General features: G+C 36.5%; 1 protein-coding gene across 6 annotated transcripts in view; it reads left to right on the top strand.

The window, feature by feature from the left end:
- The window catches only part of SGK3 (serum/glucocorticoid regulated kinase family member 3), a 160,781-nt gene that overhangs the window by 45,493 nt on the left and 97,557 nt on the right, over positions 1 to 17,731 (top strand). The gene's annotated exons all lie outside the window — the stretch shown is intronic.

Here is a 17,731-nt window from a genome sequence, read left to right on the forward strand (position 1 = left end):
AGAATGGCCATCATCAAAAAACCTACAAACAATAAATGCTGGAGAGGGTGTGGAGAAAAGGGAACCCTCTTGCACTGTTGGTGGAAATGTAAATTGATACAGCCACTATGGAGAACAGTATGGAGGTTCCTTAAAAAACTAAAAATACAACTACCATACGACCCAGCAATCCCACTACTGGGCATATACCCTGAGAAAACCATAATTCATAAAGAGTCATGTACCACAATGTTCATTGCAGCTCTATTTACAATAGCTAGAGCATGGAAGTAACCTAAGAGTCCATCAACAGATGAATGGCTAAAGAAGATGTGCCACATATATGCAATGGAATATTACTCAGCCATAAAAAGAAATGAAATTGAGTTATTTGTAGTGAGATGGATGCACCTAGAGTCTGTCATACAGAGTGAAGTAAGTCAGAAAGAGAAAAACAAATACCGTATGCTAACACGTATATGTGGAATCTAAAAAACAACAACAAAAAATGGTCATGAAGAACCTAGAGACAAGATGGGAATGAAGGCGCAGACCTACTAGAGAATGGACTTGAGGATACGGGAAGGGGGAAGGATAAGCTGGGACAAAGTGAGAGAGTGTCATAGACATATACACACTACCAAATGTAAAACAGATAGCTAGGGGGGAGCAGCCACATAGCACAGGGAGATCAGCTCGGTGCTCTGTGACCACCTAGAGGGGTGGGATAGGGAGGGGGGGAGGGAGGAAGACGTAAGAGGGAAGAGATATGGGGATATACATATATGTAGAGCTGATTCACTTTGCTACAAAGGAGAAACTAACACACCATTGTAAAGCAGTTATACTCCAATAAAGATGTTAAAAAAAGATAAAATAAAATAAAAATAGATCAGAGTTAACTTAATCTGTTTTCCAACTCAGCATCCACACATACAAACAAATATATATATATGTGTGTGTGTGTGTGTGTGTGTATATAGGACCAAGATACAGACTATATAATCTAAGGCACATATATATTATATATATGACCAGCTAAAAGGAAATATAGGAATCATATTTTTAGTTTCCTAAGAAAACACTATATGTCATCTTTTTTCTCATTTTAATTTTACTTTTGTCTAAATATTATTTTTAATTTAAAAGTTATGCCTTAAATTCAAGCAATTGAGAAGTGTATGAACTAAAAAATAAATCCTCTCCACTGTAATCTTACCTATGAAGGTAACCACTGCTGGGCTTTTATATCCTTCTGGACTTTGCTCCATGCTTATATAAATTTGTGTATCTGCAAATATACATGAAGTTTTAAAAAATGGGACTCATTCTACACAATTTGCCCTTATATCTCTTATGGAACACTTTATCATGGACATCTGTAGTGCTACATCATTGGTTTTGACAGCTGCATAGTATTGCACTTTGTAGTTAATAATTTATCCATTTTGTATTTCTATTATCTATATCTTCTTTTGTATCTTTTAAAAAATATTTAAATCACATGCAAGAGGGAAGAGATATGGGAACATGTGTATATGTATAGCTGATGCACTTTGTTGTAAAGGAAAAACTAACACACTATTGTAAAACAGTTATACTCCAATAAAGATGTTTTAAAAAAAAATATTTAAATCACCAAAGTAATATTTTTAAGAAAAATTCAAAGAAGAAAAGAGAAAATAAGAATCATCAGTAAACCTACCACTCAATAATCACTATTAACATTTTAGAGTATATCCTTATCAACTTTCATTTGTGTGTACATATCCATATTTCCAATGACATTAAAATTTTTCTCTTATGTGGGCTTGCTTTGTTGGTTAGAGAATCATGTTTATTTAGTCAACCAACGTCATAGTTTCCAGGCACTTTTGAACCAGTTACTTTACTATATTTCCTGGCTACCTGCCATTCCCCCAATCTGGAAAACACTACTGGAAATTTATACTACTGCTCATAAAGGGGATGAGGTGAGGGTGTGTGGATGGACAAATCCATTCAAATCAGCAAAAAGCATATATCCTTTTTTATTTATTTATTTTTTTTAACTGATGATTTATTTATTTTTATTTTTTTTTTTAACATCTTTATTGGAGTATAATTGTTTTACAATAGTGTGTTAGTTTTCCCTCTACAACAAACTAAATCAGTTATACATACAAGCATATATCCTTTTGATGGAGGTCAGTCAATATTCTATTTTAAGTACATCTAAAATACAAGATATTTAAGAAGAGAAATGATAGAATATTCATATATCATAGATTATGATCATTAAAGGAAAAGCAGAAATAATGGACCTGAACGAAGGAAAAAGTGTTGAATTCAGTTAAAAATTAGGACAGTTGAACTTCAGATGTTTTGAAATTGTCTCCTAATGATAAGTACATTGTTTGGAGTAATTGGTTTAACAAAGCTCCCTCCAATGGTAGGAATAAGTGACCTTGAAGTTTCTTGTGATCCTCTTATATTATAGGCTATCTCAGAGTTAGTAACACTTGATTTAGTATAATTTCATGCGTACAACTTTCTAGTTACTAACCCCACCAGTTTTTCCAGACAGCATCTGTCTGGGCTAATCTCCCCACGCCCTTTTTCTTCTCCCACAGCACATGTGCACAGGCTGTCGCCCACACTTTTCTCCTATATCCTTTTGTGGCTTTCCTCTACTTTCTGAGAGCTTAGTCCCCATTTTAACCTTGTTCTTTTTTCCTCTTCTTCCAGCTTTTGCTTTAAGAAAATTTCTCTCTGTCCTTTCTCCATCACACTCTCTTCACATTTTGGTCTTGAGCAAAAAAAGATACTAATCATGGTGATACAGTTAAGAACAAACCTTTAATAAGGAAAAGGAAAGCTTTTAGTTTGGGAGGAAAGGTAGATATTATAAAGAACTAGTGGTTGAGAATACCCAGTAATTCCTTTCAAAATTTCCACAGAAGTCTCCACTCACCTCCTTGCCTCTAAATAAGCTGTTTTTCCTTAAACATTGGCATGTATGATAAAATTTAAAATCGTTTATATATATATTTTTTGGTTCATGTCACTGCAGTAGCATTGTTTTGTGCATTTTTTTTTCCCCATTGAAGATGTTAGATTGAGTAGAGTGTGTTTTGGTCTTGAAAGCTCACTTCTAGGTAAAATCACTGATTCCTTCAGAAAATACATCTGAAGTTCTAGACCTCTGGTTTAAAAACAATCTCTTTTGTTTTTAAGTAAGTTGAAGACTAAGAAGGTTATCTGAGACCAGAGGTTAGCAGTCTTTGAGAAATGGTGTATCAAAGTTCCAAACCCTTTTTTTTTTTATTTTTTTTTTATTTTTTTTTATTTTTGTGTGGTACGCGGGCCTCACTGTTGTGGCCTCTCCCTTGTGGAGCACAGGCTCCGGACGCGCAGGCCCAGCGGCCATGGCTCACGGGCCCAGCCGCTCCGCGGCACGTGGGATCCCCCCAGACCGGGGCACGAACCCGTGACCCCTGCATCGGCAGGCGGACTCCCAACCACTGCGCCACCAGGGAAGCCCCCAAACCCTTTTCTTCCAGACTTTCATCAGCAGAGAAATGCATTGGTGAGAAGCACATGTAGATCAGCCTTCCATCCTTGGGAATTAGAGAAGAAACAGTGCTGGCTGCAGGAATATTAAGGTGTCCCTGGGGACTCTGTCAAGAGGTACATGTTGGGGATCAAGCCCAGGTAGCTGACTTCATACCAACTTCAGCTCATCTGTAAAGGTGCTTGAGCCAAACATTAGGAGGAGCTCAGTACCAAGGCAATAGCTACTTAGGTTACACGGAGAGTAAAGGCCTATTTTTTCATAAACATGAATGAAAAAGGTTTTGAGAAGACATTTTAATTCTGCTTCCAAACAACATGGTGCTAAAATTGATGATGGCTTAAACATGAAAACACTGTATTATTTGCTTATTTGGACCTGGACCACTGTTAATAAACACTCAGAAGTTAAGATTATACTATAATTTAAAAAAAATGATTCTTGGTTTTGTAGTTCTAAGTGTACACAGTTGTGCATAGTTTACATTTTTTTAGCCCATTTTGACATCAGTACCTTTCTTTTTTCTAATTCATCTTTTACCCTCACTCTGTCTTCTCATGAATATTTGGTTTAATTTATTTTTTTGTTTGTAGGAAATGATTTTTTTTTATTTAATGGAAGTTAAGATTCTCCAATATTTTAGCAGAGAAGAGTTTTTAAGAGATTTATAAGACTATGCCCCTTTTCCCCCTTGAGTTTTGTCTCTGCCATAGATTTCCTTTATTTCAAATTCCTACTAACATTTACATCATTTCTTTTTTTTGTTAAATTTTATTTATTTTTGGCTGCATTGCTGCATGCGGGCTTTCTCCAGTTGTGGAGAGCAGGGACTACTCTTCATTGTGGTGTGTGGGCTTCTTATTGCAGTGGCTTCTCTTGTTGTGGAGCATGGGCTCTAGGCGTGCGGGCTTCAGTAGTTGTGGCACGCGGGCTCAGTAGTTGTGGCTTGTGGGCTCTAGAACACAGGCTCAGTAGTTGTGGTGCACGGGCTTAGTTGCTCTGCGGCATGTGGGATCTTTCCGGACCAGGGCTTGAACCTGTGTCCCCTGCATTGGCAGGCAGATTCTTAACCACTGCGCCACCAGGGAAGTCCCTATTTGTTGTCTCTTTGATGATAGCTATTTTAATAGGGGTAAGGTAGTATCTCATTGCAGTTTTGATTTGCATTTCACTGATGATTAGTGATGTTGAGTATCTTTTCATGTGCCTGTTGGCTATGTGTATATCATCTTTAGAAAAGTGTCTGTTTGGGTCCTCTGCCCATTTTTTAATTGGGTTGTTTGTTTTTTGATGTTGAGCTGTGTGAGTTCTTTGTATATTTTGGATATTAACCCCTTATCAGATATATCGTTTGCAAATATTTCCTCCTATTCAGTAGGCAACATTTTCATTTTGTTGATAGTTTTCTGCCCTGTGCAAAAGCCTTTTAGTTTGATGTAGTCCCATTTGTTTATTTTTGCTTCTATCTTAAATGAGGTTTCCTTTATTCATTTTCACACTTTCATTGGAACATTTTAGGATAAAATTTTGCCTTTGAGATGCAGAATGATATATATAAGTTGCTACTTATGTGTAGAAAAACAAGAAAAAAATATATTTTCGCTTTGTCCAAGCATAAATAAGGTTACATAGAGATTAACAGTGTTTCTGTCTATTTTGGGGATTGGGTAATGAGAACTGGGTGGGTGGGGACAGGAGTGGGAAGCAGACTTTTCACTGAGTGTCTTTTATATTTTCTTTGTTTTTTAACCATGTGAATATATAAACCACTGTAAAAGTAGTTTTAAAAATTATGTCTGTGGGTCTGGTGCTTTTAGAAAATAAAGGTTGGTTTACTTTTAGTTTTCAGATAATTCAGCTCTTTTCAGTACAAGCTAAACCAAATAGTTTCATTCAGCACGATTTTTGTAGTTTTTGAAGAGCAAAGAATTCTAATATTTATTTTGTACCTACCATGTGCTGGGTGCTTTAGAGACTTTATTTTATTAAATACTCATAATAACTCCGTGGTGTAGGTGGTAGTTTCATTTTACAGATGAGCAAATTAGGGTTTAGTGAGGCTTTGAAGGTGGCCATGTGTGGCCAACACGGGGCAGAGCTGATCCGATCAGGTCTACCTGGCTTTACCAGGGTGTCCCCTGTGCCTTTGTGAAGGGGGTAAAGGCTGACTCCCCTCAAAGCCCCTCATCAGAAAGAACAGGCAGAATTGATTTACAGGTAACTCTGATTACCATCTGCTGATGAGGCAATGGTTAAATGAGTTTTGAAAACTGGCCTTTCATTTTTACTTTATGGTACTGAGATGATATTAATGTTTTAATCTAGAAACTGCTGCCAGGCTTCAGGAAGGAAGCTGACTGAAAATGTTTTAAATATCATATATTTCTTCCCTAATAGAAAAGAGCTTAAAATTCTAAATTTAATTGCCGGATATGTTAAATTTTCTGAACCTATAGAATTTGAATGTCTTATGTTTAATCTGCAGAGCTGTCAAATTCCTACTGTTAGCAACCAGTGTCCAATGAACTTTGCCAACACTGACAAATGCTGTTGTCATGTTCTGAAATCCCTTAATGGTGATAACCAGCCCTATTTATATTAATCCTTGGAAATAGAGCCATCAGCCGGTACAGTCTATCATTTTGCTGATTTTTGTTGGGTATTAGCTAACGCAAGTATATTGTGTCTTGGCAGATAGTGAGATGAGCTCTTGTTAATAACTAAGTAGGAATGAAAGACATTTTAGGTCTGAATTCCTATGATTCTGTTATGTAATAAAATATATTTATGTTCTGGGCAAAGATTGTGAGAAAGATACTGAGGAAATTCAAATGACTAGAAAAGTTTAAAATGTCACAGAAAGTGAATGGAGAAGACAGAATAAACCCATAGCATACAGTGGAGTCTCTTACACTTAATATAATACATTAAAGAGAAAAGCAGCTTTATTGAGACTTAATTGAGAGACTTAATTGATATGCCATTAAATTCATCTTTTTAAGTGTACAAGTCAGTGGTTTAGTCACAGAATTGTGCAGGCATCATCACTGTCTAATTTCAGAATGTTTTCATCATTCCCCAAAGAAACCCTGGACTCATCAGCAAGTCACTCATCCCTCATTCCCCGTCTACCTGTTCCCATCTCTCCCCAGCCTCTGGCAATGATGAATCTACTTTCTGTATATATAGATTTGCCTATTCTGGATATTTCATAGAAAGTGGAATCTTATGGGAATTCCCTGGCAGTCCGGTGGTTAAGACTCTGCGCTTTCACTGTTATGGCCGGAGTTCAGTCCCTGGTCAGGGAACTAAGATCCCTCTAGCTGCGACCAAAAAAAAAAAACAAAAAAACAACGTGGAATCTTATGATATGTGGTCTTTTGTGACTGGTTTATTTCAGTTGGCATAATGTTTTTAAGGTCCATCCACATTGTAGCATGTAATACTTCATGTCTTTTTATTGCTGAAAAATATTCAATTTTATCAGTATACCATATTTTGCTTATTCATTCATCTATGAATGGACAGTTGGGTTGTTTCCACTTTTTGGCAGTTATTAATAATGCTGCTGTGAATATTCATGTGCAGGTTTTTGTATGGACATCTGCTTTCATTTCTCTTGCGTGTATAGCTAGCAGCAGAATTGCTGGGTCATGTGTAACTCAGTTTAGCTTTTTGAGGAATTGCCAAACTGTTTTCCAGTGTCTGCACTATTTTACAATCCCACCAGTAAGGTAAGAGGGTTCATATTTCTCCAGATCCTCACCAACACTTATTGTCTGTCTTTTTGGACTTTAGTCATTTTAGTGGGTGTGAAGTGGTATCTCATTGAGGTTTTGATTTTCATTTTCTTAATGACTAATGATATTGAGCATCTTTCATGTGCTTATTGATCATTTGTAACCTTCTTCGGAGAAATGTCTTTTCAGATATTTTTTAATTGGGTTATTTGTCTTTTTTTGCTGAATTGTAAGAGTTCTCTACATATTCTGGATGCACATTGTATGATTTACAAATATTTCTTCCGTTTTGTAGATTTTCTCTTTCACTTTCCCTTGAAGCACTAAAGTTTTTAATTTTGATGAAGTCCAGTTAATTTATTCTTCTGTCACTTGTGCTTTTGGTGTCATGCCATTCATCTAAGAAATTATTGCCTAACCCAAGGACACAAAGATTTACTACTGTGTTTTCTTCTAAGAGCTTTATAGTTTTATTTCTTACTTTTAGTTCGTTGATCTGTTTTGAGTTAATTTTTCGTTATGGTGTGAGGTAGGGGTCCAGCTTCATTCTTTTTCACATGGATATTCAGTTGTTCTATCTTGGCATCCATGTTGAAAATCAATTGGCCATAAATGTAAAAGTTTATTTCTGTACTCTCAAATTTAGTCTATCTTTAAAAAAATTTTTTTTGAAGTATAGTTGATTTACAACGTTATATTAGTTTCAGGTGTACGACATAGTAATTCAATACTTTTATAGATTGTACTTCATTTAAAGTTATTATAAAATATTAGTTATATTACATCCTGTATCTTATTTATTTTATACCTAGTAGTTTGTACCTCTTAATTCCTCTCCCCTGTCTTTCCCCTCCCTCCCACTTCTCTCCCATAGGTAACCACTAGTTTGTTCTCTGTATCTATGAGACCATTTCTATTTTTTTGTATTCATTCGTTTATTTTATTTTTTAGATTCTGCATATAAGTGGAAAGCTCTGTCTTAATGCCAGTGCCACGCTGCATTATCTTAGCTTAGTGTGGCTTTGTAGTAAGTATTGGAACCAGAAAGTGTGAGTCCTCCAACTTTGTTCCCTTTCAAGATTACTCTCTTAGTTTGGGTCAAATGTATTTCCATATGAATTTTAGGATTAGCTTGTCAATTTATGAAAAAATGGCAAAGAATTTTGATAGGGATTGCATTGAATCTTTAGATCAGTTTGGAGAGTATTGCCATCTTAACAATATTTTAGTCTTCCGATCCATGAACATTGGTTGTTTTTCCATTTATTAAGGCCATCTATAATTTCTTTTAACAATGTTTTGTAGTTTTCAGTGTACAAGTCTTACACTTCTTTTGTTAAAATTTATTCCTAAGTATCTTATTCTTCTTGATGCTATTGTTAGTGGAATTGTTTTTTAATTCATTTAATGTTTACTCATACTACTGTATAGAAATACAATTGATTTTTTAATCGAGTATAATTTATATAACATTATATTAGTATAACAATTTTTGAATATTGATCTTGTATTCTTCATTCTTGCTGAACTTATTTGTTAGTTTAAATAGTTTTTTGGTGGATTCATTAGGATTTTTTATGCAGTCAGCCCTCCATATTTGGGAGTTTCACATCCCCAGATACAGAGGGTGGACTGTATTCATGTACTATTCCATTTTATATAAGGGACTTTAGCATCCAATTTCAGTATCTGCAGGGTCTCCTGGAACAAGTCCCTCATGGATACCAAGAGACAGCTGTACATAAGAGCATATCATCTGCTCATAGAGATAGTTTTAGTCTTCCTTATCAATCTGAAAGGCTTTTATAATTTTTTTTTCTTGCCTAGTTGCTCTAGCTAGAACCTTCAGTGTTAAAGAGAAGTAAAGAGAGCTGATATGTTTGTCTTATTTCTGATCTCAGGGGAAAAGCATTCAGTCTTTCACCATTACATGTGATGTTAACTGTGGTTTATTTGTAGATGCCCCTTATTAGTTGCACGAAATTCTCTTCTGTTTGAAGTTTGTTATGCTTTTATAATTAAAGAGTGTTAGATTTTGTCGAATGCCTTTTCTGCATCTATTGAGATGATTGTGTGGTTTTTGTCCTTTATTCTGTTAATACAGTGTATTACATTGATAAGTTTTCAGATGATAAACCAACTTTGCATTCCTGGGATAAATCATATTTGGTCATGGTATATAATCCTTTTTATATGTTGCTCGATTTGATTGGCTGGTATTTTATTGAGGATTTTTGCACCTATATTGACCTATAACTTTCTTTTTTTTGTGATATTTTCATTTGGTTTTGGTATCAGGATAATACTGGCCTTGTTAGTTCCTTCCTCTTCTTTTTTTTTTGTGTGTGGGGGAGATTTTGTGAATGATTTATATTAATTCTTCTTCAAATATTTGGTAGAATTCACCAATGAAGCCATTTGGACCTGGGCTTTTCTTTTTGGGACTTTTTTTTTTTTTTCAGATTACTAATTCAGTCTCTTTACTTGTTATGTATATACTCAGATAGGTTCTATTTCTTCTTGACTTAGTTTCAGTAACTTTTTTCTTCCTACAAATTTGTTCATTTCATCTGGTTATCTAATTTGTTGGTATATAGTTGTTCATAGTATTCTTTTAAAATTCTTTTTACTTCTGTGAGGTTGGTAGTGTTGTTCCCTCTTTCATTCCTTATTTAGTAATGAGTCTTTTTTATTCTTGATCAGTCTAGGTAAAGGTTTACCAATTTTGTTAAATTTTTTCCAAAGAAGCAAATTTTGTTTCCAGTGATTTTTCTCTATTGTTTTTCTATTCTCTTTCATTAATTTCCACTCTAATCATTATGACTTTCTTCCTTCTGCTTGCTTTGGGTTTAGCTCTCTTCTTTTTCTAGTTTCTTAAGGGGGAAGGTTAGGCTGTTATTCTGAAATTTTTTTTCCTTTCATATAGGCATTCATGGCTATAAAATTCCCTCCAAACATTACATTAGCTGAATTCTGGAATTTTTGGTATGTTATGTTTTCATTTTTATTCATTTGAAAGTATTTCCTTAATTTCTCTTGTGATTTTTTTTTCTTTGACTCATTGATTACTTAAGAGTGGGTTAATTTCCACATATTTGTGAATTTACCAAATTTCCTTTTGTTATTGCTCCCTAATTTTTTTAAAATTTATGTTTTACTTAAGTATAGTTGAATTACAATTTTGTGTTAATTACTGCTATACAACAAAGTGACTCAGTTATACATATAAATACATTCTTTTTCATATTCTTTTCCATTATGATTTATCAGGGGATATTGAATATAGTTCCCTGTGCTATACAGTAGGACCTTGTTGTTTATCCATTTTATATATACCAGTTTTCATCTGCTAATCCCAAACTCCCAATCCAACACTCTCCCACCCTCCTCCCCCTTGGCAACCACTAGTCTCTTCTCTATGTCCCTTATTCTGTTTCCATTTTATAGATAGGTTCATTTGTGTCATATTTTAGATTTCACATGTAAGTGATATCATATGGTATTTGTCGTTCTCCTTCTGACTTACTTCACTTAGTATGATAATCTCTAGTTGCATCCATGTGCTGCAAATGGCATTATTTTGTTCTTTTTTATGGCTGAGTAGTATTCCATTGTATATACGTACCACATCTTCTTTATCCATTCATCTGTCGATGGACATTTAGGTTGTTTCCATGTCTTCGCTATTGTGAATAGTGCTGCTATGAACATAGGGCTGCATGTATCTTTTTGAATTAGAGTTTTGTCTGGATATACACCCAGGAGTGGAATTGCAGGATCATATGGTAATTCTATTTTTAGTTTTCTGAGGAACCCCCATACCATTTTCCACAGTGGTGGCACCAGCTTACATTCCCACCAACAATGTAGGAGGGTTTCCTTTTCTCCACACCCTCTCCAGCATTTGTTATTTGTAGACTTTTTAATGATGGCCATTCTGACCAGTGTGAGGTGGTACCTCACTGTAGTTTTTTTTTTTTAATTAATTAATTTATTTATTTATTCTTGTATGTGTTGGGTCTTCGTTTCTGTATGAGGGTTTTCTCTAGTTGTGGCAAGCAGGGGCCACTCTTCATCGCAGTGCGTGGGCCTCTCTTGTTGCGGAGCACAGGCTCCAGACGTGCAGGCTCAGTAATCATGGCTCACGGGCCCAGTTGTTCTGTGGCATGTGGGATCTTCCCAGACCAGGGCTCGAACCCATGTCCCCTGCATTGGCAGGCAGATTTTCAACCACTGCGCCACCAGGGAAGCCCCTCACTGTAGTTTTGATTTACATTTCTCTAATAATTTATTGCTCTCTAATTTAAATCCATTGTTTTCTGAGAACATACTTTGTATGATTTCTGTCCTTGTAAATTTAATGAGGCCTCATGGCCTAATATATAGACTATCCTAGAGAATGCTTTATGTGCACTTGAGAAGAATGTGTATTTTGCTTTTGTTGGGAGGAATATTCCAGAATATCTATTAGGTCCAGTTGATTTATGGTGCTGTTCAAATCTTCTCTTTCCTCATTAATCTTCTGCCTGCTTGTGCCTCTTAATATTTTTAAACATTATTTTAATGTTTCATATTGGTATAAATATGAAAACTTGCTATCAAGATAAAAGACTCAAATGCAAACTTATAATGTTGCTTTAGTGGGCTATTTAAACAGAATTAAATAAGAAAATTATTTACTTTCAAATTTTAAATTTAAATGAAACTTTAGTTCAGTGCTGTTTTCTCAGGTCCATGATTCTTTTGTCTATATGTGATAGGATTTGCTAGTAAAGTGCTCTGGAATGTTTTTGAAACTGTATTGACACTCATCCCAAATAAATGAACATTCCTGTTTGATCAACTTATTTGTTAGGAATTAAAAGTTTATTTGCTAATGTGTGGTTGAGATGACAGCTCCAAAAAAAGTAACAAATAGTACTACATCTTCATGGTAACCAGAATTGGTAAATGGTTAAATTTTCTTTCTTATATTTCATGGTAACATTATTTGGTCCGTACCTCCAAGAATTCTATGAAATACACATTTCAGAATTTGCAATGGTAGAGAGGCCATGTGAGATCCAGTTAGCAGAGGCAATTTAAAATGTATCTACATATGAATACCAGTAAATTATTTTCCTCAACTAAAAATACTTGGGCATTTTATTTGTAAAGACAATATTTGACTTTGCCTTATAGCACAAATAGAAATTATTCTGTATTTAAAAAATAAACTATTGTTTTGAAATTATAAAAAACCCCACATTTTAGTGTTGCTTTTAAAAAGAAACTGTATTTGTAGTAAGAATGATCCCTCATTTAATGAATCCTGTCATCTAACAGTGACCATTTTGGAAGGCCATTTGGCCTAGGTAGATAAAAGGAACGGGTCAGAACGTAGAGGAGAAATGCTACATCATTTCTAGATTATGGTGGCAGGGGGTTGCAGGGAACAGCAGCTCAGGAGAAAGCATTAATTGGAGAACAAACAAAGACTACAGAAGAATCAAAAAGAATGTGATAGTGGAAAAAGTATAGAAGTAGAAGGAGGAGGAAGTAGCTGCAGAAGTCTTTATTGGTCCTTGGCAGAGAGGCTGGTACCAGAAATGCATTCGTAGGCTTTCTAAATCTTTACCTACCTCTGGGAGGGAAATTCCTGAGAGTGAAGTGTGTTGTTGGAACTCAGCCTATTCAGTAGTATAGTCGTTGCAGTAATTGAATTACCTCTTTCCATTTAGTTCATGTTTTATATTCTCTTTTGGCAACACTGAATGTCCAAAGGAGTAGATATGATTCTTTTATTAAGTCTTTTAAAATCTTTTAGCTGACTCAGGGAAGAGATGATAGATGTGAAAATGCCTGCCACAGTTAAGGGCACAAAGTAGGAACTTGATAAACTTTGGCTGATATTAACTTGTCCATAACATTCTATAATATTTAGTAGCCTAGACTAGGGAATTTAGAAGGCCTAGGTTATACTGTTAGATCTGCCACTAACTTGTGAAGTGATCCTTAGCAAGTGACTTTATTTTCTTTTTCTATTTTCTTTATCAATATCTATTTTTCTATTTTCTTTTCTATTTTCTTTTCTTTTTTCTATTTTCTTTTTAGTTCTTCTACCTCTAAAATTCTATGGTTCTATTAAATTCATATAGAAAAAAAAAAAGCTTTAAATAAAGATTATTCTTTTAATAGAGGTGGAAGTTTTTGTTCTCAACTTTTACAATTTTAACTAGGGTACACTACATGAATAAGATTCTTTAGAGCATTATCTAAAGCCAACCACTGATTTATTTAAAAACAAAGGGTTTCTTTGCAGTGTCATTTAGCTTGGCATTGCCATGAATCCAATAATTATTCTGCACTAATCAGAGAACAGTAATGCAGTTGTACTTAAATTTAGAGTTCCACACAGCCATTCACAGAGATGAATCGAGGTGAACAAGTACTTCTAACTTAATTTGCAAAAATTCTAAATGTACTGGTGGAATTCAGTGCAGGAATCATAGTGAAAAGTAGTTTGGGAGTGTGGCTAAGATCGTGAGAGGCTGTTGGAGAAACTGTTGCTGCTTTTTGTTATATTTGTCTTCTGGGTCTGTGTGATTTTTAATAAAAAAAATTAATGATAACGTAGATTTTAGGAGGGTTTTTACCATTTTGAAATGTTGACGTAGGGTGTGACAGAGAATGAATTGTTGTGGTTGGTCACCTTTTCTTTTTTTTTTGGCTGTGCTGCGTGGCACGTGGCATCTTAGTTCCCCAAACAGGGATTGAACCTGCACCCCCTGCATTGGAAGCGCAAAGTCTGGACCATTGGACCCCCGGGGAAGCCCCACCTTTGCTTTTAAATTAAGCCAATGCCTGGCTTTAATAATGCCGTATGGAATCAAAATCAAATCAAAACTTTCTTGTTTTCCTTTACACTCACTGCACGCAATACTCTGACACTTCTGTATTCTGGTTCCCAAATGTGTGGTAGTTTTTCCCACACCAGGCAATTTTGAGACACCAGCTGGGTGTCCTACAATTTAACTCAGTGCTGACACTGTCTACTTGGAGATCCCACAGGTTAAGGGCTCAATTCTGTATAACTGCACCCCTACCTTTTAAACTGCCAATTGCAAGTCCAGGTTGTTACCTGGGCTTCTGACCAAGGGCTATAAATCGGTTTCGCACGACTTCTTCCTTGGTTGCAATTAATTTGCTAGAGTGGCTCTCAGTACTCAGGAAAACAGCTTACTTACTAGATTACCAGTTTATTATAAAAGGATCTAACTCAGGAACAGCCAGGTGGCAGAGATGCTTAGGGGAGGGTATGTGGGAAAGGACAAGGGCACTTACAGGTGCGCCACTCTCTCCACACCTCCAGGTGCACCAACTTGGAAGCTCTCCCAGTCTCTCCTTCTGGGTTTTTATGGAGGCTTCGTTATGTAGGTGTGGTTGATTAACTCACTGGCCATTGATAATTGGTTTAACCTCCAGCCCCTCTCCCCTCCCCAGAGGTGGGGGAAACTAAAAGCTCCAACCCTGTAGCTAATCAGATTAGTTGCCCTAGCAACCACTTCCCAGCCTTAAATTACCTAGGGGCTTTCTAAGAGTCACTGTGTTAACATAAAGTTAGGTGTGACTGAAAGAGGCTTATTATATGAATAACAAAAGGTACCTATTTCAGCTTTATTTCTCTTATCACTTAGGAAATTCTAAGGGTTTTAGTTCTGTGCCAGAAACAGATGCACGAAATATATCAATATCTGTAACTAATCTTAATATAAATCACAATATCATAGTCGTATACCTTGTTTAAAAATTATTAGTTATGAGAACTAAATTTTTTTTCCGCCTCTATTAAAAGAATACACTTAAAATATCCATTTGAGGGTTCATGGGAAAACCAGGAGGCAAGTCATCTAAGTGTCCTGTGGGTTTTTCTTTTCTTAAATTTTAAACTCTTACTATTAAAGTTAAGTTACCATAAATTCTGTGTACATTGCCTTAAGTTCAGTTTTAAAAGGAGGGAAAAGTGGAAAACAAGTTGCAAAACACTGAGGATGTTGGTAATGAGTCATTGTGGTTTATTGTGTAAGTATGTACAGAAATGGGAGGATCTGTCAGGTGTACAGCTCTCCTAAAACGACAGATTCCCCAAATCCTTAATGAAAAGCATGGTGAATATGTTCAATGGAAGTCTCTTCTCATGCACTTTCTAATCATTAAAAAATGAAGCTTGGGGGGCTTCCCTGGTGGCGCAGTGGTTGAGAGTCTGCCTGCCAATGCAGGGGACACGGGTTCGAGCCCTGGTCTGGGAAGATCCCACATGCCGCAGAGCAACTGGGTCTGTGAGCCACAATTACTGAGCCTGCGCATCTGGAGCCCGTGCTCCGCAATGGGAGAGGCCACAACAGTGAGAGGCCCGCCTACCGCAAAAAATAAAAATAAAAAAAAATTTAAAAAATGCTGTCTTCGGGCTTCCTTGGTGGCGCAGTGGTTGAGAATCTGTCTGCCAATGCAGGGGACACAGGTTCAAGCCCTGGTCTAGAAAGATCCCACATGCCACAGAACAACTGGGCCTGTGAGCCACAACTACTGAGCCTGCGCGTCTGGAGCCCGTGCTCCGCAACAAGAGAGGCCGCGATAGTGAGAGGCCCGCGCACCGCGATGAAGAGTGGCCCCTGCTCTCCGCAACTGGAGAGGCCCTCACACAGAAACGAAGACCCAACACATACAAAAATAAATAAATAAATATTTTTTTAAAAAAAACAAAACACCTGGGAATATTCCCCGAAAAAAAAATATATATAAAGCTTGGGACCCTTGGAAAAGGTTTTGGGTAAGTGATTGTGTCGAAGGCTAGGTATTTGTAGGGTAATTCTGCTCTACCCTGGTCAGCATTTGCTTTTAAGCCTTTCTAGGACCCACCTGATCTAGCCCTATTTTAGTGGATAGTATTGACTTTCAGACTTACTTTTCCTTGTGAAAAAGCAAGGAGCACTTTCTCATCTCATCTGAGGTAGTTAGCTACAGACTTAACATTTTCAGCTTAAAAGCAATTTTCTTTTATTTTAATGTCTGTCATTAAAGTTTACCACTCAGGTTTCAATTTTTATGTCTCCCTTATAATTAAAGCAGAATGAGTCTGGGCTGAGGCATTTAATAGAACCTTTAGTCAAGCTTTAGTGTAATCATGTAAGAATAAAATATTTATTTTAAATATATATGTTATAAAATGGAATGAATGTCATTGACAGGCATTGTTGTGTATGGAAGTAGCAGGTTGCCTCTGGTGACTCATCTGTTTTCAGCTCCTGTGAGAGATTATACTAATAGTGGTTAAGAATGGGGGTCTGGATTCACCCAGACCATAGTTCAAATAGGTGTTCATTCATCACTTATAAATTAGTTTCTTCACATGTAGAATAGGCATAGTAATAGGACATAACTCATAGGGTTTGAAATAAATAATGCTTGTAAAGCACTTAACACAGTGCTTGTGATATGGTAGGTAACTCAGTAAATGTCATAACTGATAACATTCTGAATGGATAAAATTTTATGGCCTTCACTTTCTTTTTTTGTTAATTTCTTCAGAGGAAGACCACAGCTTCTCCTTTATGAAGTCCTGAGAAGCTGTGGTCTTCCTTTGGACTCACAAAGTCATTAAGCTCCTCCTAAGGGAGGAGGTCTGGAGAATCTGGAGAAATGATTCTTTAGAGATGATCAAGGTGATAAGCCCATGCCCCCAGTGTGTCTCCAGGTGTCTTGACTTCAGCCCATCGCGTTCTTTGAGCTACACGCGCTCTCTATGGGTGATTAAAGTTACTCTTCCTGGTTTCCATGCCTCTTGTGCTGATGACTCCCAAGTCCAGGGTTCCTGTCCTGATCTTTATACCTTGCCCTTCAGACTGATATGTCCATTGCCTACGACTAGATAAGCAGCTTCCCATAGGGCTACCCTGCAGATAGTTCAAATTCAACATGTGTAAAACAAAATATATCTACTCTCCTCTGGATGCCCTACCCTCACTTTTTACCAATTTCATCTTCCTTTTATCATCCCTGTTCAATTTATGGCATCACCAGCCACCCAGAAACTTGAGAGGCATTCTAGACGATGTCTCCCTTACTGCCTACTTCCTGTCATTTACAAAGTCTTCCTGATTGTATCGCCTGCATATTTCTCAAGTCTGGCCCATCTGTTCTAAGTCTGCTATAGCCTCTTGGGGCCCTCGTCATCTTCTGCCTTTTTCAGTGGCCCCCTCTTAAGAAATGTTTCTGCCCCCCCCCTTCATTCTCCATATTGCTTTCAAAGTGGCCTAAAGCGAAGGTTTGACCATTGTCATTCATACATATAAATATCTTCTTCATTTCTTTTTTTTTTTTTTTTTTTTTTGTGGTATGCGGGCCTCTCACTGTTGTTGCCTCTCCCGTTGCAGAGCACAGGCTCCGGACGCACAGGCTCAGCGGCCATGGCTCACGGGCC

The sequence above is a fragment of the Kogia breviceps genome, chromosome 17 (assembly GCF_026419965.1).
Source record: "Kogia breviceps isolate mKogBre1 chromosome 17, mKogBre1 haplotype 1, whole genome shotgun sequence".
Taxonomy (NCBI): Eukaryota; Metazoa; Chordata; class Mammalia; order Artiodactyla; family Physeteridae; genus Kogia; species Kogia breviceps.